Raw genomic sequence first — 24,608 nt, 5'->3', positions numbered from 1 at the left:
AGTTAGGCAGTCAGTCTCCAAGTCTTCTGCAGCCATGTGTTAAACCCTCCGCTGGGGAAAGACAGGAGTTGCCCTAGTTCACTTGGAGACTTGTCTTGGTTCCAGAGATCCAAGAAAGCAAAAAAAATAGGCAGCTGTTGTCTGGTCTCTCGTACGCTAGGGCATCATCCACATAAAGCGAGACTGCACCAGTTGGGGCCCCACACAGGACCTTCCCCATAGCAAGGTTTGTAGCACACATGCTGTTGTCAGTCTTACCAGTGCTGACACATTGAAACATCAATAAAGATTTTTTTTTTTTAAATAACTGATCACCCTTTTAAACTTCGGTTTACATTGCACCCAACTAAACAAGAACATGCGAGGTCACAAAACACCCATAAAAGCAAAGACGCCCGGCAAACTGTTTATTACAAATTGCTTCGAGCTGAGAAATACAAGGCAATAAAAAGCTTAAGGTGCTCCCCCAAGGGAATGATCTTTAAACGAAGAGGCAATGGGACCCTTTGCCTCAGTTCCCCTCGTTGATCCATTCATTGGTGCAGCTAGTGTAAGAAAATCAGCTCTTCTGGCTTGAACCACAAGTTGATCTCCTTTTTGGCACTTTCCAGAGTCACTGCCATGGCATATGTTCCTATGGGAGGAAACAGACATTAGAGTGCAAAGAGCAGCACCTACATTTGATGCACACAATTACGACAGTTTGAAGGGTTCACAAAACCGAGGCTCCATCTTACCTGTGCAGTCAACCCGAGCCCCAGTTCCCATGTTTGTCATGTGCTGAATAGTTGCAGAGCAGCATATGCCTACACAAAGGTAGGCAGAGCAGAAATAAATACAGGATTTTGATGCCTGTACTTGCTCTTTTGCGGTCCCTCCCAACTAGAGCACTGATAGCACTCCCCCACATACCCCCCTCCTCCCTCCCAAAAGGGAATTAAAACTTGCCAGGGCAAACTTGAAGGAGAAAGTTAGTGGTGATTCAAATAAAGGATCAATGATGCATCTTGCCAGAAAAATCCTTACAAAATTGTGGTGTAGACTGTGGCTGCTCTACAAGTCTCCAAGCATGATATGAATCTGGAAAGACACTGTTCTCTAGCGGAACGTGCACAGACTGCACTGTGCAAAAGATGATATACAGACATGGAAGACCTAGTCTGTTCTTTGTGGCCAGATGGATGGCTGTTGACAAATTAAGATTTGGTCATGTGAAAGGCCAGAGTCTGCTGGTAGTCAAGCCAAGTTACTTTGTCCGGCTTACCGAGGCTATAAAAAAGGTACATAAAAAAAAAGCATAAAACAGTTACATAGGCAAAATAGACATTAAAAATGAAATATAAAATGCATTACTATTTGATTTAATTAAAAAAATTCTGTGACCCTTTGAAAGTCGGCAGCAGCTCATCCTCATCAAAAGAACCCACATCACACCCCACCTCAAGAAGCTACACTGACTCCTGATCCAGAGATACCAGTTAAAGATGCTGACCCACGCACATAGCCCTGCACAATGAAGAAACAGCATCCATCAGCTAACTCCTGACCTCTGCTTCCTCACCAATACCTCCCCCAAGATCCACCAACCGACAGAGGAGGCACTTTCTCACCTGGCTGCCAAGGCATTGAGCAGCCTTTCACTGCACCTCAGGACCACCCACTCACCGCAGCAATTCTGGAAATAACTCGAGACCTGGATATTTGAGTGAACAAACCATGCAACAGCCAACATCTCCAGCACCTCAAGACGATTTGATGCACTTTAATGTTGATTGATTAACTTCTAAGAAAAGATATAGGGCTTAAACTCCCTTAACCCCTTAGCTGCTGGGCCTTTTCCCCCCCAGTGCTGAGCCCTTTTTTGGCTATTTGGGGTAGTTCGCGCTTAGGGCTTCATAACTTTTTGTCCACATAAGCTAACCACGCCAAATTTGCGTCCTTTTTTTCCAACATCCTAGGGATTCTAATGGTACCCAGAGTTTGTGGTTTACCCTGGAGGAGACCAAGAAAATAGCCAAAATACAGTGAAAATTTAGTTTTTTCCAAAAAAATGGGAAAAAAGGGCTGCCGAAGAAGGCTTGTGGTTTTTTCCCTGAAAATGCCATCAACCAAGGGTTTCTGGTGCTGAAATCACTATCTTCCCACCTTTCAGGAACGGGCAGACTTGAATCAGAAAACCGAATTTTTCAACACAAATTTGGCATTTTACTGGGACATACCTCATTTCTACTATATTTGGTGCTTTCAGCCTCCTTCCAGTTAGTGACAGGAATGGGTGTGAAACCAATGCTGGATCCCGGAATGCTAAACATTTCTGAAAACTAGACAAAATTCTGAATTCAGCAAGGGGTCATTTGTGTAGATCCTACAAGGTTTTCCTACAGAAAATAACAGCTGAAATAAAAAAATATTGAAATTGAGCTGAAAACAACAGCCATTTTTCTTTATGTTTTACTCTGTAACTTTTTCCTGCGATGTCAGATTTCTGAAAGCAATATACCGTTTTGTCTGCTGGACTCTTCAGGTTGCGGGGATATAAAGGGCTTGTAGGTTCATCAAGAACCCTAGGTACCCAGAGCCAATAAATAAGCTGCACCCTGCAGTTGGTTTTCATTCTATACTGGGTATACAGCAATTCATTTGCTGAAATATGAAGAGTGAAAAAGAGGTATCAAGAAAACCTTTGCATTTCCAAAATGGGATCAAGATAAGGTTTTGAGGAGCAGTGGTTATTTGCACATCGCTGAATTCAGAGGTGCCCATACTAGCATGTGAATTGCAGGGCATTTCTCAAATAGACGTCTTTTTTACACACTCTTATATTTGGAAGGAAAAAATGTAGAGAAAGATAAGGGGCAATAACACTTGTTTTGCTATTCTGTGTTCCCCCAAGTCTCCCGATAAAAATGATACCTCACTTGTGTGGGTAGGCCTAGTGCCCGCGACAGGAAATGCCCCAAAACACAACATGGACACATCCTATTTTTTTTATAGAAAACACAGCTGTTTTTTCCAAAGTGCCTACCTGTAGATTTTGGCCTCTAGCTCAGCCGGCACATAGGGAAACCTACCAAACCTGTGCATTTCTGAAAACTAGAGACCTAGGGGAATCCAAAGAGGGGTGACTTGCGGGGCTCGGACCAGGTTCTGTTACCCAGAATCCTTTGCAAACCTCAAAAAGTGGCTAAAAAAACAAGTTTTCCTCACATTTCGGTGACAGAAAGTTCTGGAATCTGAGAGGAGCCACAAATTTCCTTCCACCCAGCGTTCCCCCAAGTCTCCCGATAAAAATGATACCTCACTTGTGTGGGTAGGCCTAGCGCCCGCGACAGGAAACGCCCCAAAGCGCAACGTGGACACATCAAAATTTTTGGAACAAAACAGAGGTGTTTTTTGAGAAGTGCCTACCTGTAGATTTTGGCCTGTAGCTCAGCCGGCACCTAGGGAAACCTACCAAACCTGTGCATTTCTGAAAACTAGAGACCTAGGGCAATCCAAGGAGGGGTGACTCGCGGGGCTCGGACCAGGTTCTGTTACCCAGAATCCTTTGCAAACCTCAAAAAGTGGCTAAAATACCACGTTTTCCACACATTTCGGTGACAGAAAGTTCTGGAATCTGAGAGGAGCCACAAATGTCCTTCCACCCGGCGTTCCCCTAAGTCTCCCGATAAAAATGATACCTCACTTGTGTGGGTAGGCCTAGCGCCCGCGACAGGAAATGCCCCAAAACAGAACGTGGACACATCACATTTTTTCATAGAAAACAGTGCCTACCTGTGGATTTTGGCCTCTAGCTCAGCCGGCACCTGGGGAAACCTAGCAAACCAGCACATTTTTGTAAACTAGAAACCCAGGGGAATCCAAGATGAGGTGACTTGTGGGGCTCGGACCAGGTTCTGTTACCCAGAATCCTTTGCAAACCTCAAAATGTGGCTAAAATACCACGTTTTCCACACATTTCGGTGACAGAAAGTTCTGGAATCTGAGGGGAGCCACAAATTTCCTTCCACCCAGCGTTCCCCCAAGTCTCCCGATAAATATGATACCTCACTTGTGTGGTTAGGCCTGGTGCCTGCGACAGGAATAGATCACACAACGGTCAATGTTGGTCCTTACGTGAGGCAGCTGTTGACCCTGGGGTGATCCATTCCTGACAGGCACTAGGTGTAGGCACTCAAGTGGGGTAGTGTTTTTATCAGGACAGGTGAGGAGTCACTGGGTGGTAGGAATGTTGTGGATCCCAGCATATTCCTGTAGTTTGTGTGACAGAAATGCGAGAAAAATAGAGTTTTTTCTCAACATTTCAGCTTTGCAGGGTATTCTGGGTAAGAAAACTTTGGGGAATCCACACAAGTCACACCTCTGTGGACTCCCCCGAATGTCTAGTTTCCAGAAATGTTTGGGTTTAGTGTGTTTCTCTATATGGCCGCCGAATCCAGGACCAAAAACACAGGTGCCTGCCTTACAAAACCAGTTTGTTTTGCCATAGACAATTTTGATGTCTCCACAATATGATTTGGGTGGTGGAATTTGGGGCTGAACTAAATTGGTGAGCTCCCAAGAGAGCACTCTCTCTCTGCTTGCCGCCGCATTCACCTGCTCTCTGGGTTGGCCTAACCCACTATTACCCAGTTGCACGAACAGCTTGCGAAGGGACAGCAGGACTGTCCTCATCACCTCCCTCATAATGTACTGGAAGAGGAGTTTTCGAATGGGACTCCTCTGACTGAAAAATCACTCCCAGAGTCTGCGCCATTGTCCTATCCCTCAGATGCTGTCTCAGTATCTGATGTCTCAGTCTCTGATCTTATGTCAGAGCGGTCCTCTATAACCCGAGTGCAGGCAGCAGTCATCCATCAAGATGCCATCTCTGCTATTGGCTAAACTGTTGCTCTAAAACACTAGCCTACGTAGACAGTCACAAAATCGATGGTGTGTGTGAGATACGTGCAACAGTAGAGGCCACCTTACCTGCGCTTCTTCCCTCAATCAGCACGTACTTTCAAGACTCAAAAAACACCTTGTCACATACCATTCGTCACAGTCTTTAGCACCTCCTGCGCCCAGTCCAACAATCATTATTGGTGCTCCCACTCCCTCCTCCTCGGATTCCCTCATTACCACCCAGCAAAAGTGCCCTTCATCTCTCCATAGACTTTACTAATGTACTCAGCTATTTACATAAAATACAGATGTGCTCTTTGCAGTAGGCATATAAACCTTCTGCGCTTCTTTATGGCACTAAAACTGCCACTAAACAAGTCGGACCCTTTTCCCCCCAGGGAAACCACACACATATTGACAAAAGTGATGTATATATGACAGCCAACCACCTGAAACTCAACTCAAGCAAAACCGAAATAATCCTCTTTGGCCCTCACCAAAAAAACCTGGGACCCCCCATGGTGGCCCACCACGCAAGGCCCTGCACCCACCCCCGCCAACTACGCACGCAACCTCAGCATCATCCTAGACTCCTCCCTCTCTATGACCCAACAAATCAACGCTCTTACCTCCTCATGCTTCAACAAACTCCGTATACTGAAAAACATTAAAATGGATCCCCACAGAGACGAGAAAAACTGTCACTCACGCACTCATCAGCAGCAGGCTTGATTACAGAAACGCCCTCTACGCCGGCACCACTCTAAAACTCAAGTGCAAACTACACGCATCCAGAACTCAGCAGCACGACTCATCCTCGACCTCCACCGACACGAACACATCTCTCCACACCTCAAATCCCTCCACTGGCTCCCCATTGACAAAAGGATCACCTTCAAGATCCTCATCCTCACACACAAATCACTCCACAACACAGGCCCTGCCTACCTCAACGAGAGTCACCTTCCACACCCCCACACGAAACGTCCGTTCAGCTGACCTCTGACCCCCGCATCAAACACCACCACCGGGGGCAGATCCTTCTCCTACATTGCACCCAAAACATGGAACGCACTCACAACCCACATTCGCAAGACCCAAAACCTACTTCTTTTCAGGAAGGGCCTCAAAACCTGGCTTTTTGAACAGTGAACCTCCTAGCCCCTTTCCCTCCCCCCCGTCCCCCCCCCAGCGCCTTGAGACCCTCACAGGTGAGTAGCGCGCTTTATAAATCTCTTTGATACAGATCTACATATATATATATATATATATATATATATATATATATATATATATATATATATATGTATATATATATATATATATATATATATATATATATATATATAAATATCTACATAGATATATCTATAGATATGTCCATGTACCTAGATATATCTACATAGATATATATATATATAGATATATACATATATTTTTTTTTAGTTGTTGTATGGTTTCCTTGGGGGCCAAAATGGCCCCCAGGGAAACCCTACAACATCTAAAAAAAAAATTGCCACGGGCGACCCCCTGTCATTTCATTGTTTATTTTATTTTTTTATTTTTTTAAATCCCCTGGGGGGGGGCGCGATCGCGCCCCCCCCCCCTCCCCAGGGGGCACCTACCTTTTTATTTTTTTTGGAAAATTATCCGGGGGGGCGGCCCGTTTTCCGGGGGGGGCTGCCCCCCAAAAGTGAAATCCCTGGTGTCTAGTGGGGTTTCCTGGCCCCCGATCGCAGCTGTGCTGCGATCGGGGGCCAGGAAACCGTTTCAGAAGGCCTCATAAGAAAGGGGAGACTCTCCCCTTTCTTACGAGGCCTTCTGAAACTGTTTCTGGCCCCCGATCGCAGCACAGCTGCGATCGGGGGCCAGAAACAGTTTCAGAAGGCCTCGTAAGAAAGGGGAGAGTCTCCCCTTTCTTACGAGGCCTTTTCAAAATGTTTCCTGACCCCCCCGATCGCAGCTGTGCTGTGATCGGGGGAGCCAGGAAACCTGAAAGTGTTTCCTAGCCCCCGATCGCAGCACAGCTGCGACCGGGGGCCAGGAAACACTTTCAGGAAGGCCTCGTAAGAAAGGGGAGACTCTCCCCTTTCTTACGAGGCCTTCCCGAACGTGAAAAAGGCCGTTTTCCCCATGAAAGCAGGAAGCGGCCGCAAGGCTGCTTCCTGCTTTCATGGGGAAAACACCTTTGCAACGTCAGCGCGCCTCAAAGGGGCGGGTGGGGGGCGGGGGGAGACACGGTAGCTTCCGTGTCTCCCGGGGGGGAAAAAAAATAAAAAATAAATCCTCGGGTGCGACGCACCCGAGGATTTATTAATGCCCTTCCTGGTGTCGGCCACTGGTCGTGACCCGCACCAGGGAGGGTGTGTGGGCGTCGGCCAGTGGCCGACGCCCGCACCTAAGCGGTTAAAAGTTCCTGCATCTTACTGTTGCAGTTAGAAAGGAGCAAATGCCACAAAATGTCATTAAGAGACTGGAGATGCATCGGAGCACCCCAAAGTTTGCTAATAATCAAGCGTTTTAAAATAGTCTAATAGTGATACAAAAGTAGGGTTTATAACATTTTTAAAGAAACAAGATGGCTAAAAGTCTATTCTGAGAGCTTATCACAGGGATATGCTGATGTCTGGCACCCGCAGTAGACCAATGTACTAAGGAAGCTCATTAACATCGACGCAGTATCCACCCTGAACCAAAATAGAGGTGTTCAACTCTCCAGCTACTTTGAGACCAACCAGTTGCTTCATTCAACAATCTGGATTTCATCCAGGCTACAGCACCAACTTCACACTGGAAGCGCGATACCATTAAAATGATGACGCCCATCTGCTGTTCCCAAAACCGGCATTGTTAAAAACACCCAGGTAGTTAAAATCATACACTGTGCCAAATGAGTGCCCCTTCACCATTAATCTGCAAAGTTTTCTTGTCTGGCCCACATGCAATAATGTGAGACTCCAAATCTGGTGACCAGGTCAAGTAACCCCCCTTAAGAGTTAAATGATTCGACCAGCAGAGCTCGAAAAATCCACTTGACCACTCATTTTTTGATCAGGTCGAGCTATTCTCATCCCTTTTGGCAAGTTGCCACTGAACAGGTGTGTTCAGTTGAAAAGTGGAGGGGCTATAAAAGATGCCTTTAAATAGTGTTCTGTCAAATTTGCTCTGTGTTCAGAGGTCAAAAGCCAGTTTTTCTTACAATTCATTTTCCTTCTGACTGCAGAGTTCCAGGACTTTGAGGTGAACTGTGGGACCTGCTGCTTAAAATGTAAAAAAAAAAAATAAATAAATAAAAAAAAATATAGGAGGTCAGGTTTTTCCGAACACATTTAAATGTGTAATTATATTTCAGTAGTTTGGAAGGTCCTTTGTTTTGTGAGATTAAAAATATTTCAGTAGGATGAAAACTAATCAGAATACTTTACATGTTGAGGTGCAAAGGATGTTTTCTGAAACAGAATTTGAGATTAATACACTATAGTTTTCAGTAATTAGCAGAGAGGTTATTGGACATTTCTTGGAATGATAGTGTGTAGATGACAGTATGTTACCACATCATGGTTTAGTAATATATTTATTAAAAACAAACGCTTCTGCCCTGATGGCAATGTTAGTAAACTAAAGCCCTAGGTTATGTGGGCTAGACTCTTGTGATACATGCAGAAAGCTTTAGTCTACTTAAAAGATTGTTTTTGTACTGCAGAAATGCTGAGCTCACATAGGTGCAATCATATGAGATTAAGAACAAGGTGACTAAACTATTTGCCTAGGATCACAATTGGAGACCTGTTTACAGGGCAAGTATATTACAGTTAGGTCGAGTAACATTTTTTTAGCCCTGACCAGCTTACACAATTCCTTGGGGTCTATGTCCCAAGTACTGCATTGCTTGCATAAAGCAGCACCAGTATAGGGACCCCAAAACCATCACTGGATAGTTTGGTTATGGTGGGGCACAGGTTGTTTATATGACAGGTGGGGTCATAAATAAACCCTTGGTGTACCCTTAGGGGTAAGAGGAGGGAAGGGGTTAACAGTCAAGAAATTTTTCCTGTAGAACCAAACCCTCACTACTAAATTGTGTGATTAACACACGAAATTCACTAATGCGGCTTCAACCCACAAATCCAACAACATCAGCCACAGTTTAGGTCGATTGATAGTCAAATGCTATTGACAAATCCATAAAGACTAGTTACAGCAGCAGCACCTGGCGACAGTATACTTCAAAATAAAGGTTAAAGCACTCCTCCACTGTACCCAGCCTCTGGCAGAACCCAAACTGAAAAGGACAAGATTTTGGAATAGTTTGCCCAAGTTTAAGCTATTAATCACCCAGGCGATTATTTTGACAGAGCCATCAAAAAGGCCGATATGGAAGGAGGGGAGCATAAACAGGTTATTTGCTAGGTGGTCTTTATCAATGAAACGCCCGCTTACTTAATCCTTCTGGACTTAAGTTATAAAACTTAAGAATCAGCTTAACACAGTTTGGGTTCTTGAATGTAACCATGTAAGATGCCTGAAGACCTGAACATCAGTGCCTACACAAACTAAGCATAATTCTACTTTCAACATGTAGACTATACAAACTACTGCAACAGATTGCTTCGACACCAATAGATGTGTGCCCACAGGTAGTGTAACCAAAGACTTTCAGCAATGCTTATGTGCGAGTAGGTGGCACCATATGGTTCTGCAGCAGTTTGAAAGAGCCACACAAGCACTATCCAATGTGCACCAACAACTATTTCTAGGTTCCTGTGCCCCTAGACTGATCCAGAACTCCACTTCCACCCACATCTTTGACAGACCCCAAGCAGGCTAAAACGGTGTGCCAAGAAAGTAACTTCCCCAGAAAACGTCAGTATTCAAGGTGAGCCCCAAACTGCTGGAGACAAATGTGTCGTGGACCTAAACGACATGTGCCTCTGGTCCTTGCGCTACACTTTCTCAGTCAGGCATTAAGTGCAACCTTATGCACCCAAAGACAATCTAGGATCAATAGGCAAAGCTTTAAGTCGCCAGGCTCAAGAGGCTGCATTTGATAAAGGTTCTGCTCTTGATTGCAGTCACGTCTTAGGCCCCGCACAAAGGTAGTGACACTCAAAATCTGCTGGTAGGTTGAAAACATACCATAAGCACAAGAAAGTCAAGCAGGCCTCTATACCTCCACTTAATCTGGCAAGAGACTGCAATATCACTTAAACAATCTGATGTTCTGTCAATCCTTGCAGGCCCCAAATTCCCCAAGCCATCACTGACACGGCAACAGTTGCTACCTTCTACCTGCAGACCCTGCCCAGTGCAGAACTCAGGTTCCATTCCTGGCCTTTACTAAAGCTGGTTAAGACTCCCACTTTGGTGCAATTCAAATGCCACTAGTACCAGATTAAAATCTGGAGTTTTTACCCTGAACGAATACCTGATCACACCAGCCCTGCAGTATTAAATAACTAAAGCACACCCAGTGGTTATGCGGCCAGACTTTCAGCTTCTTCCTTCAAACCAGCTCTGTCAGACAACAGAAGTCAACTTTGGCTCGTGTTCCAGGATCATAGCCAATGTCTCAACACTGACAAGGAGGGGGAAAACCTGGTCTACCCTTCATTATAAAGGAGGGCTGTATTTTGACTTGCAAAATGCCAAGGGCCTAGATACCTCAGAGCTTGTCTCACTATCTAGTCTAACAGAAAAAAGTGCACAGAGCAGGATAACACCTAGATTTACAGTTGCCTACTCTGGAAGCCAAAGTCAACTGGACTTGCTAGAATACAAGGCAAACGAAATCTGAGCCACTGCTACCATTTAATGACGCTCTTACTGTCATAGCCACTTGGTTCAAGTCATGTTCAGCAGACCTTTGCTTAGACTGTACAAACCAGCAGAGTTTTTTTCTTCTCTTAAGATGCAGAGAAACACCAATCTGAGCAACAGGAAAACAGTTTGGCCTTGAAAGCCTTACTACCAACCACTAAGGGAAGGCCGGCACATATCCTAACAAGCAACATGACTAAAGTGGTACAGCAATATGTATGGTGGTGTAGTACATTGTGCCAGGAGGCTATGCATCTGAAGTGGCAAGGCAAGCATCTTTTTGGTATTCAGCCACCTATCAGTACCTTAATACCAAAGGGAGATGCCGGCTGTAGACAATGAGTGCAGTCTCCAACCAGAAGTCACACAGGGTATTGATTCTGCAAAGGGGGTGTCACCTCATCTCTGGACACCTTTGGGGTGCTCCTGGATGGGATGGTCAGTTCTCTCCGTGTTCCCTAATTTTGCCACCAGACTTGCTGCCAAAAGTGGGGCTTTGTCCAGGGGGGGGCAACTCCACCAGTTGGAGTTGCCCTGGGGCACTATAACCCAAGGCTTGAGCCTTTGAGGCTCACCAACAGCTGGTACGGCTCCTGCGGGGGGAAGTGTACAGCACCTCCATCGAGGACAGGCTTTGTTTCTGACCAGAGAGCACAAAGGCTCCCACCCCATGTGATCAGAAACATGTCTGAAAGTGACAGGCTGGCAAAGACCAGTCAGTCCAGCTTTAGGAGTTTGGCTAACATACAGGGGGCATCTCTAAAATGCTCCCGGGTGCATTTTTTCAATAAATTCCACACTGTCAGTGGGAGTTCACTGTGCTAAGTTGTATACCGAACTGCTCAGCATTCTTTGAAACCATTTTGGAGCGGTGGAGTTCGTAATGACAAACTCCCAGACCCTGTACTCAATATGGCCACACTGCACTTACAGTATCCAAGAATTAACTTAGACACTGTAGGGGCATATGGTTCCTGCAGCTATGCCCTCACCTGTGGTATAGTGCACCCTGCCTTAGGGCTGTAGGGGCGTCTTACCTTTTGCCACAGGCAGTAGTTTGTGGGCATGGCACCCTGAAATGGTGGTCATGTCAACTGCCTGTTTCTCCCCACCAGCATACACAAGCTGCAAAGGGAGTGTGCATGTGCTTGGTGAGGGATCCCTTAGGGTGGCATAATACATGCTGCAGCCTTTGGGGGGATCTTCCCTGGCCTTGGGGCCCTTTTGTACCAGGTATACATTTTACAAAGGGAATACCTGTGTGCAAAGGGTGTGCCAATTCTGAAAACAACAAAGGTACAGATTTTGGGAAAGAACACTGGTGCTGGGACCTGGTTAGCAGGATCCTAGATAGTACACAAAGGGAGAGTATAAGGGAGCGGGAGAAGACACCCAACGTACTCGACTCCCCAAACACAATACTAAATCACAAAAGAGAGTACGGGTTTTTTTTAAAATTACAAATGGGTAAGAAGTGTGCTAATTGCGTCACTATACCAATCCTAAATCTAGACTAGAGATAACACGAGGGGTGGTTAAAGGTCTGTGGGGGGGAAATTTCCTTTACGGACTAGGTGGTCTCACACACTATATAGTGTCATGCTTCATCATATGACCACCTAGCCCCACCCAGGTAGGACAATACCACCTGGGCGGACTCAACCTCGCTGTTAAAGGACCAATGAACCCCGTATATTCCTAGACGACCTGGAGTTTCGTAAAGATTGGTCACTCATAGCATGGAAATGCACACGAGATTGGCTGATATTAATTATAAAAACCGCGACTAGGCTATCTGAAACCTTACTGATTGACATAAAAACCAGTGAAAATAACCTGAAGACAGGTGTGAGTATTCTCTCCTTCAAAAAGAAACTGGAGGAGGTAAATAAAAATAATGAATACAAGGAATACTTAACTCAGCAAAAAATAGGGAAGTTTCAAAAAGACTTGAATCGTTTTTCCCTAGAAAAGATATACCCTTACACAAAACCTGACTACGTAGCAAAAAACTCCTCTAACACATCTGACACTTCCTCAGGGAGCAATACCAGTTCAGATAGTGACAGCAACTCGTCAGGGTATATACGGCAACGCCGCGGACGACGTGGCCAACGCCGAGGAGGATGGAACTATCCACCCGTACCTCCCCAATATCCACCATACTTCAACCAACAGTGGGGTTGGCCCAACCATTATGGCCCTCCGCAATACCAAGCACCTTACCTACAACACCCTGCCCAATGGTCCTTCCCTGAACCCCCACCTGCTTTTTTAGACAGAGGGAGGAGAAAAGAAGTACAGTGGCATCAAAAAGAGGATGCTTTGGAAAACCCAATGCACAGGGACGCTACGCCAGGGACAAGCAAGACAAAGTAAACTCCGAGTCAGAGAACAGTTAACATCATCAACCTAACCAACCGGACCCTGGGTAAATCGAAACCCAAGCGTTGAAAAAAAGGTCTGAATTTTGTGCCTACCCCTAGAGTAGACCTATTCAGAACTAGAACAGAATTGGCCGGTTTGTTTCGTAAGATCCGCCTAAAAACCTTTTTCCTCGGGAGAAAATTTGGTACTCCTGCACAGAATACAGGATTACGCCCGAAGTCTACTTTCTGCCCACCAGCAGGGCAGATGCCCCCGGAGGTACTGGCTTTTGAAAAATCAGTATCCCTCAAGATCAATGGGTTGACTGAGTCATCCAACAAAGTGTTCCATAATATGAGTAAAATTGAAATAGAATCACTGAAGAGCCTCACAGCCGATCCTAATATTATCATCAAACCAGCAGATAAAGGCGGGGCCACTGTGATTCTACCATACAAAATGTATAGAGACGAGTGTGAGCGCCTACTGGGGAATACCAGACACTACAAGCGGCTGTTACGAGATCCTACAATTGATGTCCAAGAAGAGATCACCTTCCTAGTGTCAAAAGGGAAAGAAAACAATTGGATTACAGATCATGAGGCATCCTATCTGACACAAACCAATCCAAAGATCCCGTACTTTTATATTCTACCCAAAGTACATAAAGGGAAGATCCCCCCACCCGGTAGGCCTATAGTTTCCGGGATAGGCTCGGCACTTGAGCCTATGTCTAAGTTTGTGGATTATTTTCTTCAACCAATAGTCAAGACGATCCCAACATATCTTAAAGACACCACCCACGTCCTCCTTTTACTGGAATCCATAGCCTTTGACAAATCAAAAGAATTGCTAATTACCCTTGATGTGGAATCGCTCTACACAAACATCCCGCAAGAGGCGACTCTGGAAGTAATAAGCAACCTACTGGACATACATATGGGTGTATCCCAAACCCCCCCTGCGTTTATATTGGACTTAGCACATCTCGCCCTGACTAGAAACTACTTCAAGTTTGAAGATGGCTTCTTCCTGCAGACACAAGGCACATCAATGGGAAGTACATTTGCCCCCAGCCTAGCATGTCTATACGTTGACCATATTGAAAGACATACGATCCTACATGAAGATAACCCCTACCGTGATCAGATTAAACTCTGGAAACGATACATCGATGATGTATTGTTAATATGGACCGGTAGTAAAGAAGAAGCCCAGGCATTCGCTATCTGGCTTAACGGGCCAACCCTTTAACCTTCACCATGAATATAGGTGACAATAAACTACCTTTCCTCGATCTACTGATCTTTGAACAAGATGGCGGGCTAGCAACCGAGGTCTATTATAAACCAACAGACTGCAACAATCTATTACAGTACCAGAGCTTCCACCCACGAGACAACCTCCCGGTCGGGCAGTTCCTCCGGTTAAGACGAAACTGCTCATCCGTCACCGACTACCGCAAACATGCAGAGAAACTGTCTACCAAACTACACACCAAGGACTATCCCACACATTTGATTAACAGGGCAAAAAAACGGGCACGTAACAGAGATCAGTTGCTCCAGCCCCGAGCAAAGAAACCAGACTTGGATAAAATCATGTGGGTCACCACCTTCAATCCCCTCTCCAATGAAATCCAGAGGATCATTAGAGAAAATTGGAAAATCTTGACGTCAGGTGGCTTACCATTTGAACCACCATTACATGCATTTAAACGAGCAACTAGCATACGGGACATGGTGGTTCACACTAGACCGAAGGAGAAGCGAGGGTCCACACAGACCACAACTTTGGCAAATGCCCCCACCCACTGGTCATTACCACTGCGGCAACTGCAGCGTTTGCCCTTTTACTCACAGATCCACCACCATCGATCTTGACCTCAAAACTCCATGGGTGCAAAAATCACTGACAAATTGCAACAGCAAAAACGCAGTTTATTTAATCAAATGCCCTTGTCAACTTAAATATGTGGGGATGACTACGAGGAAAGTGAGCACCAGAATTTGTGAACATAGAAGCACGATCAGGTGCAAACGAGATGCAACGAAGCTCACCAGCCATTTTCTACAAATAAACCACTCTCCAGAGGACATGTCTTGGACGGTCCTGGAACAATTCTCTCCTTCAACCCCCAGCTCGTCCGATAAACTTTTTAGGGCAGAACAATGCTGGATTTTGAGATTGCACACCGACACGGTTGGATTAAATGACGAGATACTGTGGTTCTCACTTCATAATTAAAACCCCCCACTTCCCTTCCCCCCCCCCCCCTTCCTTTTCCCTACCCCCTCTTCTCCCTTTCAGCTGGTTCTTTCCTCACCTTCTCTTACTGATTTCTCTTCCCCTTTATCCTTTTTTCCTTACCATTTATTATTGTTGTTTTATTATTATATATTTTTTATTATTTAAAAAAAATTATTTTATTTTATGGTATTGTATCTTACCTCATTTTTTATTTCATTATTTCTGTTACATCCGTTCTTTGTTTCATTCATTTTCTCATTTTTTACTTTTTTCATCTCACTTCCCTGTCTTCCCCTTAATTTTCCCCTTTTCCCCTTGCCCCCTTCCCTACCCTGTCCTTTTTTCCCCTTTCTTCCTTTTTCCTCCCCGCCCCCAGCCGCCGCCACCCGCCCCCTCTACCCTTTATCCCCTGTCTTGGCTTCACTCGAGCCTCATTCGCAGCCGGGTACAAAGTTTCCCGGCCGCGAGTGTAGGCGTCGCGTAGGGCTGCCCGGGAACTACGTTTCCCAGCAGCACGCGCGAGCCCTCACCCGCACTGGGCATTCTCCAAGCCGCAGTCACGGACCGCGGACGCATCGGCCCTCGCGGTGGGGGCTGATTATGTGGGGGACACACCCACTTTGGGCCATTTCCGGACCTCAATCTAATCCGGGGCATAAAACGTTTACTACTCGTGTTACTTCCGGCCCCCGGGCCGCGGCGATGATTAGGTACAGCTGCAGGCATTTCTTCTCATCAATAATACTATATATACCAAGGGCTCTCAGGTCACTTTACCCAAGCGGTCCTGTTAGAGAGGTCGGTATAGGCGCACAGAGAGCGCCCACATTTGATGCAGTGAGTCTACCACCGATGGATACACAGATAAGAATCCTGTCTTCTCTCTTCTTCCTTTTTTCTTGGCCATCCTCCCTCTTTCCCTAGCTGCCTTTTTCCTTTTTTTTCTCTTTCTCCTTCCTTTGCTTCCTTCACTTCTCTTCCTTTTTCTTTCTTTTCTTTTTTCCTTTCCTTTTACTTTGTTTCTTTCTCTTCTTTCTTTCATTTTCCTTCTTTCTCTCTTATACCTGTATCATTCCTTCCGTATTCCCTTGTCCCCTCCCTCTTCCCTTTCCCTTGTGTCTCCCCGTCTTTTCCCCTCTCTTTCTTCTTCGTTCTCTTTCTTTTTTCTTCTTCATCGTTTTCTTCTTTCTTTTTCTTTTCCCTTTCTTTTTCTCTTTCTGTTTCCCTATTCCTATTTTTTCATATATATTTCTTTACCTTCACTCCTTTTTCCCGGTCTCTCCCTTCTAACCCTAGAGTCTGACTAAGGGGACGCTCCCTCTCCAGGATACCAGAGGCTAGTAGCCTTGTTTGTTAGGGTAAGGAATTGTCTTCCCTGGCCTACCACTCGCCGCGCACAACCTGCATTGCTGCGAACGTTTTATCTGCAATCAGTACTACTGTGTTATGCATGAAATTGTGTCACGTTTGCTGTGAATTATCTTCTCACCGCCATTTTTGGTCTGTTTATATTACTGTATTTTATCATAGGTCCTCCCCAGGTATTCCCTTGGCTAAGGTAGGCCCTTCCATCCCTTCCCACGTTTTTCTCCTACTGCGATTTAAACTGCAGCGCGCTATAAGCATCTGCAACAGGGATCCAACGCCCTGAAGAATGCCCAGAGACCCTCCATAGCTCAATCACAAGGGCAGAAACATGTCGGCTAGATAGGTGACCTTGTGAGTCATTAGTCTCACATTGGTCTCCCACTTCTTTTTAATCACACCACACAGAACCTTCTATTAAACTCACCTTGGTACCTGTGTAGGTGTTTTTATTCCCATAGCTTAGCTGGATCCCTACTTTCCAGAAATCAAACTAATTTACGCACTCCCTCCTGTTCCTTTAACAGCGAGGTTGAGTCCGCCCAGGTGGTATTGTCCTACCTGGGTGGGGCTAGGTGGTCATATGATGAAGCATGACACTATATAGTGTGTGAGACCACCTAGTCCGTAAAGGAAATTTCCCCCCCCACAGACCTTTAACCACCCCTCGTGTTATCTCTAGTCGAGATTTAGGATTGGTATAGTGACGCAATTAGCACACTTCTTACCCATTTGTAATTTCAAAAAACCCCGTACTCTCTTTTGTGATTTAGCAGGATCCTAGCACACCGTCAATAAAAGTTGGCATCAACACCAGGCGATAAGTGGGGAGTAGCCATGCCAACAGTGGCACTTTCCTACACATTCATGAAACACTCACCTTGAGACCAATCTGACAGGAGGGACTTTAGCCTATTTGGTTCTCAACATGTAAGAGGACCCTCCACCATTGGGTGGTCCCATCCATTCCTAAGATGAGGAATCTTAGGTTTGAAATATCCAGACAATGGTGCTACTTGGTGAATAGTCTAAATGCAGATTCCTCACTGTCCTCCCACCTCTACTGAGGTGTCTGCTGATCACCTTAAGGTCCCAAGTTAAGTAGTCGCACCATCACCTGTAAATATATTTTTTCCTTCAAATGTTATATGTGAGGGAATCGAAAAAGATCAAGAAATGGATGTCAGCAAGCAGGGGTGGGGCTTATGTGAAGCTCCACAACACTGTATGAAGTCACCATGAAGCCATATAATGCCACCTACTTGTACTCCGGGAGCATTGCTTAAAGTCTCTGGACCCAGTATGGTGCTAGGGAATATTCTAGAGGAGAAATCTGGCTACAAAACTGACTATGAACTAGAAAGAGGTTACCAATGTTAATTACCAATTTATAGAGCGCTAGGGAGGAAAAAAGGGCTAGGACAACATGATGTACGAGTAAAAAGGAGTTCATACTGGTTCAGCTGCAAAACTATTGTGCACTGAAAACCGAGGCAGGCTCATCCAAGAGGATTTACCCCAGGTAGTTCCCAGAAACTAGGGCCTGGTTTACCTCAGGGTATAAAACACGGATATTTTACGACATACTTTGGCCTTTTCATTCCACATTCTAGGAAGCTGGCTGGAGCTAACTCAAGAATCTTTATTGGTATGAGGAAATTGGAATTCTAGGTCAGCACACAAAATGCCATTTAAAAAAAACTTTAAATGGAAGAGTAACTCCATATTTTCAGAGTAGTAGGGATATACACATCATAGACCATTCTACACTCACCACAAGGCACAACAGGGCCGGAGCAGAAAGGGCGATCCTTCAGGTCAAAGTAGTGTTCCTTCAGAAGTTAATCGGAAGCCTGCAAGTGGCAAAGAAAGTATTGTTACCTGGGTGATGAGACCTCAACCCTGGTCATGCCAGTGATCTGAGCACAGCAGTTCACACCCAATATCACTGTAGATCATTACCCAATTACGGTGTATGCTTAGTTAAACCCTATCACTTGTGTACACAACGCAAACAAACCAAAGACTACTCTCACCTGCATAAACTTTATTGCCACCATTCAGTAGCCCTTCTGCTCAAAGCGCTTGATTATCTCTCCTACGAGGCCCCGTTGAACGCCATCTGGCTTGATGCAAATGAAGGTACGTTCTGTAATACCGTTACCAGACATGTTCCTAGAAGAAGGCAAGAGGGTGACAGAAAACTTAACATTGTTCATAATAAGGTGTACATCGAAGTAAACAAATTGGGCTCCCTACACAAGTCAGCTTCAAATCTAAACGTAAACTTTCACACAAAAACTAAGGTTTAACAAAAATGCATCAGTCCATTTTTTATCGGACCGAGTTAAAAAAAAAAAGCACTTAGCAGAAAAAGCAGAAGCTAGCCTATTCAAAAGTACAATTTAAACCACAAAACTGGAGATTCTAGAATAAAGTTAGAGCTGCAGATTAAATAACTTCTAAGGTAGTCTGACTTTGATCACTGTAAGGCTATCCCATTATTCAGGCACAGCAAGGAGGCTTCTCTTGAGATCTGACTAGGCTCCCCGATTAAGCCATGTCAGGAGAAAACAGGTCTGTTCTGAGTTGTGAAATACACAAATCCTAAAGAGTGACAAACATGTCTCCTACATTCCTCGAACTACTGTAGGGGATAAAGTACCCCCTTCCACACATGAGTATCATCTGTCACTGCGGATTACAAAGGACAGAGAAAGGAGGCTGAAGAATGAGGCGAATTGCAATATCCTTCTAATGTATTAGAAAGGTTATGTTATTCCTTATAATACATCTTCAAACCATCACCCCTCCCACAAACCACTTACATCACTGGTATCTTGCACTTGTGTATATTACAGACATGGATAAAGCATCACTTGCACTGCAAACGTGTTTGCAAAATTAAAATTCTAATTCAAATCAGATTAAGAAGGTTATGACTCAGATTGTGTGGATACATGCAGAGATCTGATTGTTCTGGTCATTCTATACCATGGAAAAACATGGTGCCATAAATACCTTTCTACTGGTCACATAGTTATTCAAAAAAAGATCAGAAGACGGCCAGCTCCTGTTTTCCTTTTTTAAACTTCTGCCGAATGATGTTCCCGATGGCATGCCTTTCACCTTGGCTGCTCGCACCATATTGAGAGGTCAGAATTCAACTGCAATAACTTAGTTGAGCAGATACATTTCTTAATTACAGGTGAACGAAAGACTACTCCATCGTCGTACATTATATGGATATTTCAAGTCACCAAGGAGATCCTTGATCATGTAAAACAAGAAAGCAGACGCTGTTCCTTTATAAGTTCACATAACTCAAGGTGACATGCAATAGCCTTCTAATGTATTAGAAGATATTTTATCCCTTGTAAGTACGGCCACACCATCACCATTGCCACAAAATGCTTAAATCCTCAGCGTTGCTCTTCATATGAAAGAACGCCCGTAAACGTAATTGCGCTATCTAGTGCCAAATAAACACCAAAATGCAGTTAAGATATGTTGCTTAAGGATGCTGGAATTCGTTTAATACAAGTCAGATTTTGAAAACGTTGTAGCTCATAATGTACAAGCCTGCAGAGATTTTTCCCTATAATTACACAAAACATTAATAAAAACATTTCCATAAGTATTCCCTTTCTGCTCATCGAGCAGATATAAACAGCAAAAGGAAAAAAAACTGTTTCGTATTTGAAACTGCATCTTTATACACCGTTTCCTGAAATTCCCCTGGGCTGCTGGATCTGGCCGGAGACCGACATCGGACCTAAAAAGGTCCTTAGTTATTGCAGTTTAGGCAACTAAATGCCTTCCTTGCAAGAGACTGAGCTAGAACGTGCCTGCAAACAAACAAATTTGAGATTGGCTTTTATACATGGATTATGTACTTTTCCATGTACTCTAAAAATATCAAACCAACTGAGAACAGAAAACAATGCAGCTAAACGAGAATCAACACTATGGCAAATAAGTTTCAGGAAGAAAAAACCCTCAAAGGCATAGCATAATCCTTTAGGTTCTACATCCTAGGTGCACTTCCTGAAGAGTAGATTTCCTCAAACCTAGCATTTCAGAAATGTTGCACCGGATCAGGCATCCAAAACAAACGTTTCAAGGGCAAATAGAAACATTAGTCACATACATATTAAAATAATGGAGAGATGACGTTAGGCAGGACGAAGGCTAAGAAAAGCGTGAGGTTGCACAAGATTAGTAGCTCTCAGATGTGGGACTTAACGAGCAGGTACACAAGGAAACTGTTTACAAGCCCAATACAAAGAGCTGATTGGTATACAGTGTAACGTCTTAGCCAGGAGTAGTGGTTGATAAGCCTCCAAGCTTTATGCAGCAAGCTTGGAAACATTTCGCAAGAAGTGAGCCAGTGTACTGAAGTGGGAAAGAAACTTGGCCAAACCAGTGTGCCAGGGTTACGAGAGTTTATGAAATAAAGAAACCGACTGAGGCGAGTCCAACGACAACTCTTTACTCTGATTAATCTCGTTCTTCAGGAGCCATCTATAACATTCTCATGGGAAATGCTGCCAAGTTACGTTTCTGAGTCATCGTGAACCTTTAAGAACTGTTGACCAGCTGATATCTGGGTTCCAACCTCAAGTAGGGATTAAGCAGCCGCAGACAAATAAGCCGTTGTGTAAATGAATGTTTACTGGACCCGTGTTGCATGTGCGCTTCTTTAAAGTGGAGTCCCACTAAACACCCTACTTTCGGCAAAATTACGAGCTAAGTCCATTTATAATAGATAATGTGTCTGGTTTTGGAGAAAATATGACTTCGGTTTAACATGAGTTCATATTTACTACATCAGATTTTCTATACAAACTCGCCGCACTTGGCTTGTAGATGACATGCTATTGGCCTACTAAAACTGACAACAAAATTCCATCCATTTTGCTCCCAATAAATGATTTTTTTTATCCAACACTTAACACGCTGCGCTTGCAGGGTATCATTTCAAAACTGTGCAAATGGTCATTACCATAGAACTCCGCAAATACAGTGTGCGGGCAGGCTTCCCGACACATCAATCCTTGACAGTAGGTGGCACACCCGTCTGGGAAACACGCCAGTCCGTCGTAATTATTTCCCTTCAAAACGTAGCTATACTTTCTCCGCATGCCACCGATGGCTTCTGCAGGCAGCGAGACTCAGTTATCTCTGAAGACGAGGGGGTTGGGCAGCCTCGAAGGCAAGGATTACTTCAATGCACTAATCCTGGCTGCCCGATTTCACCCACACAAAACGCTTTATAAACCGTAAGCTTTAGCTGAGATTTGATCCCCGGGGAGAGAAGGCACGAAAATCATGTCGCATGTCCTGCCACCACTACTTCACTTGCAGTCACAGCGGGCCACCGTTACCACAACTTCATAGCCACAGAGCCGTGGAAGCGCAGGGTCGAGCCAGAACACGATACCAGTCTTCAGTGTAACCTACCGCGGCGGAAAGCCCCCACAGTCAAGTGTCCTAAGGAGGACACCCTGCTCTGAAAGCTGGGCTACTAGACGTTTGAAATCAGTCCTTAAGGATAACAAGTCATAATAAGTCAGACCTTCGAATGTCCAAGTTAAAGGAACCGTTTTGTCCGCTAGTCAATTATAAGTCCATAGTAGACATTTGTGTACTACACAAGCAGTCTATACAATATTCCTAGCACCAACCTAGAGGCTGAAAATGGCAACAACGGTAAATCATTAAGCTGCAGCATGCAGGGCTTCCTAAGAAAGAAAAGTGCTAACGTGAGAAGACCCGATACGAGGATGTCACTCATTCAAACAGGAGCGACAGAAAGACTGGAAGGCCCCCTCCTATAAACCCAACATGTAATCTGTGGTTAGGGCCATCCTTAAACTGCCATGTATACTGAAATTATATTTTTACACAAAAAAAGTTGATGCAAGACCCTGCTTTCGGATTACTACATAGTAATGCATCTTGACGGCACAAGTAGATAAGATGCATTCAGAAGAAACCCCCATAAAACATTACAAAGTTCCTGAGACTATCCGTTCGTTGCTATGCATAGTGCCATATACATAACCCCTTGTCCCTGTCGGTTTATGCTAGCCTTTTATAAATCGGGAACTCTTACTCACCCACTATATACACTCAATAAAAGACGACAACATTCGATATTTCACCCTTCCCCGCCAAAAAACAAAAAACTTTCTTACTGTAACAAACCTGTTACAACTCCGAACCACACAAGCTCTCAAACGCTTATTAGGCACTTAAACGTGCCACCAGAACTTAAAAAAAATAATCCATTCTTTTTAGAATAAATCTAGATCACCACCAAAAGAAAAAAAATATGTAAACCTTCAACCCACTTCGATTTCTTCCTTAGTCTTCGGTTCTTGCTCATGCGATATGACGTCCCCTTTAAACCTAAACAGCTGATCATTTAAAATAGAATGTAAACTGAAATAACGTATTTAAACAAAAATCACTATACACACCAACAGGTGGCCAATCACTAATAGCAGTGCGATATATTCCGTAAAAAGCCAGCAGAACAGAGAACCGGTGAATCATCACGGAAATGCGTGCGTTAAACATCCACCACCACTAATGGCAAAATAGGGCTCCTCAGAAGGCAGTGGGTGCAAGGGATAGTGCGAAGCTACAAGTCTCCATATATTACAAATACAAAAAATATGGGATAAAAAGTAAGCCTGCAAGTAGCACCGTAGGGCACTCCGCCTGCCATTTCGGAACGCGGCAAAGCCCAACCACCTCCCTACCACCCAAGATTAGATAGCCGCAGCCAGCATCATGAAAGATAAGGACAAAAAATAATAATACATATATCAGGAAGCGGGCTCAGCTACGCGGAAACATGGAACCAGGTTATGGCCAGGAATCCATTTCAACGGGTCCTGGTACACAAAGGGAGCGCGGGTTCACGTATAGAGAAGCGGTGACGCTCAGCCGAAGAAAAGTCATCGCCGCACCGTGAAAGTGTTTTACCTTAAAGGGTGGTAGGTACGTGTACGGCAATTACAATTGAAGACTAGGGTGTGCGTGGAGGGAGAGGAGCTGAAGAGGCTCCGAAGAACTGCGGAAAGGAAAGAAGTGTTGCTGTAACCTGGATTCTAAACTCTGCTGTACCTGCTGCCGGAGTGCTAGATGTCCCCCGTTGATGGAAGCAGCGGTGGGCGAAGGAGAGCAAAAGCGAAAGAGAGGCAACCGGAAGTTATATACTGCCTGTGAGCTGCCGGCATCGTTTCGCCGGTTCCCATTGGCTCACTTGAGTTGCTGCCTTCCCCCTTCCGCCATCTTATTGGCTGGGGACACGTGACTGTAGCCACGCCCACGTATCGCTTTACACCCTGAGGGAGGAGCAGGATATGATCAGCAGCAAGGGGAGAGAGAGACTACTTCCCATTAGAGAAATATTCCTTAGTGTCTACCAAAGACTACGTAACAAAGACGTCAGGTCCAATCTAACTGCGTTATGTCCGAGTTCACCTTCAGCGCCGGTAACAGCAGCTGCTGTAGTTGCTATGAAATTCTGTTGTCTCCTAGTACAAAATATTGTTATGAAATTCGTATATCTGTTGGTTCTGTGTTGTTTCGTATTACAAAATGCTGTCCATTATTGGTATCCCTGGTCAGTTTCGAGGCTTGGTATAGGGGTTGCAAGGTGTGTTCTTAAGCGCCGTTCTGCTGGTGAGGGCTGGCTTCGGTGTTCTTGGATGGTGTAGAGGTTTGACAGAGAGTGTTATGCGGGGAATTCTGCTGGCGGTGGGTCTGGAAACATTGTGATAAGGCTGTTTTAGTCCATTCGGGAGCTCTGCCTTCTTTCTGGTGGTCTACAGGCTGGCGTTACATAACTGTGTTCCTACATTATTTCAGGTAACATCTTCATCCCAGTCTTTACTTCCTCCCTGTAGTGT

General features: G+C 44.8%; 1 long non-coding RNA gene across 1 annotated transcript; it reads right to left on the bottom strand.

The window, feature by feature from the left end:
- Positions 1–393: 393 nt before the first annotated feature.
- Positions 394–23,969, bottom strand: LOC138304283 (uncharacterized). The gene is made up of 4 exons (XR_011205535.1): positions 23,821–23,969; positions 18,720–18,858; positions 18,458–18,536; positions 394–634 (listed from the first exon to the last, which is right to left on the bottom strand). It is a non-coding gene; the product is annotated as an uncharacterized lncRNA (long non-coding RNA).
- Positions 23,970–24,608: the final 639 nt, after the last annotated feature.

The sequence above is a fragment of the Pleurodeles waltl genome, chromosome 7, assembly GCF_031143425.1.
Source record: "Pleurodeles waltl isolate 20211129_DDA chromosome 7, aPleWal1.hap1.20221129, whole genome shotgun sequence".
Classification (NCBI taxonomy): domain Eukaryota; kingdom Metazoa; phylum Chordata; class Amphibia; order Caudata; family Salamandridae; genus Pleurodeles; species Pleurodeles waltl.
This window is presented reverse-complemented; position numbering and strand designations above follow the sequence as displayed.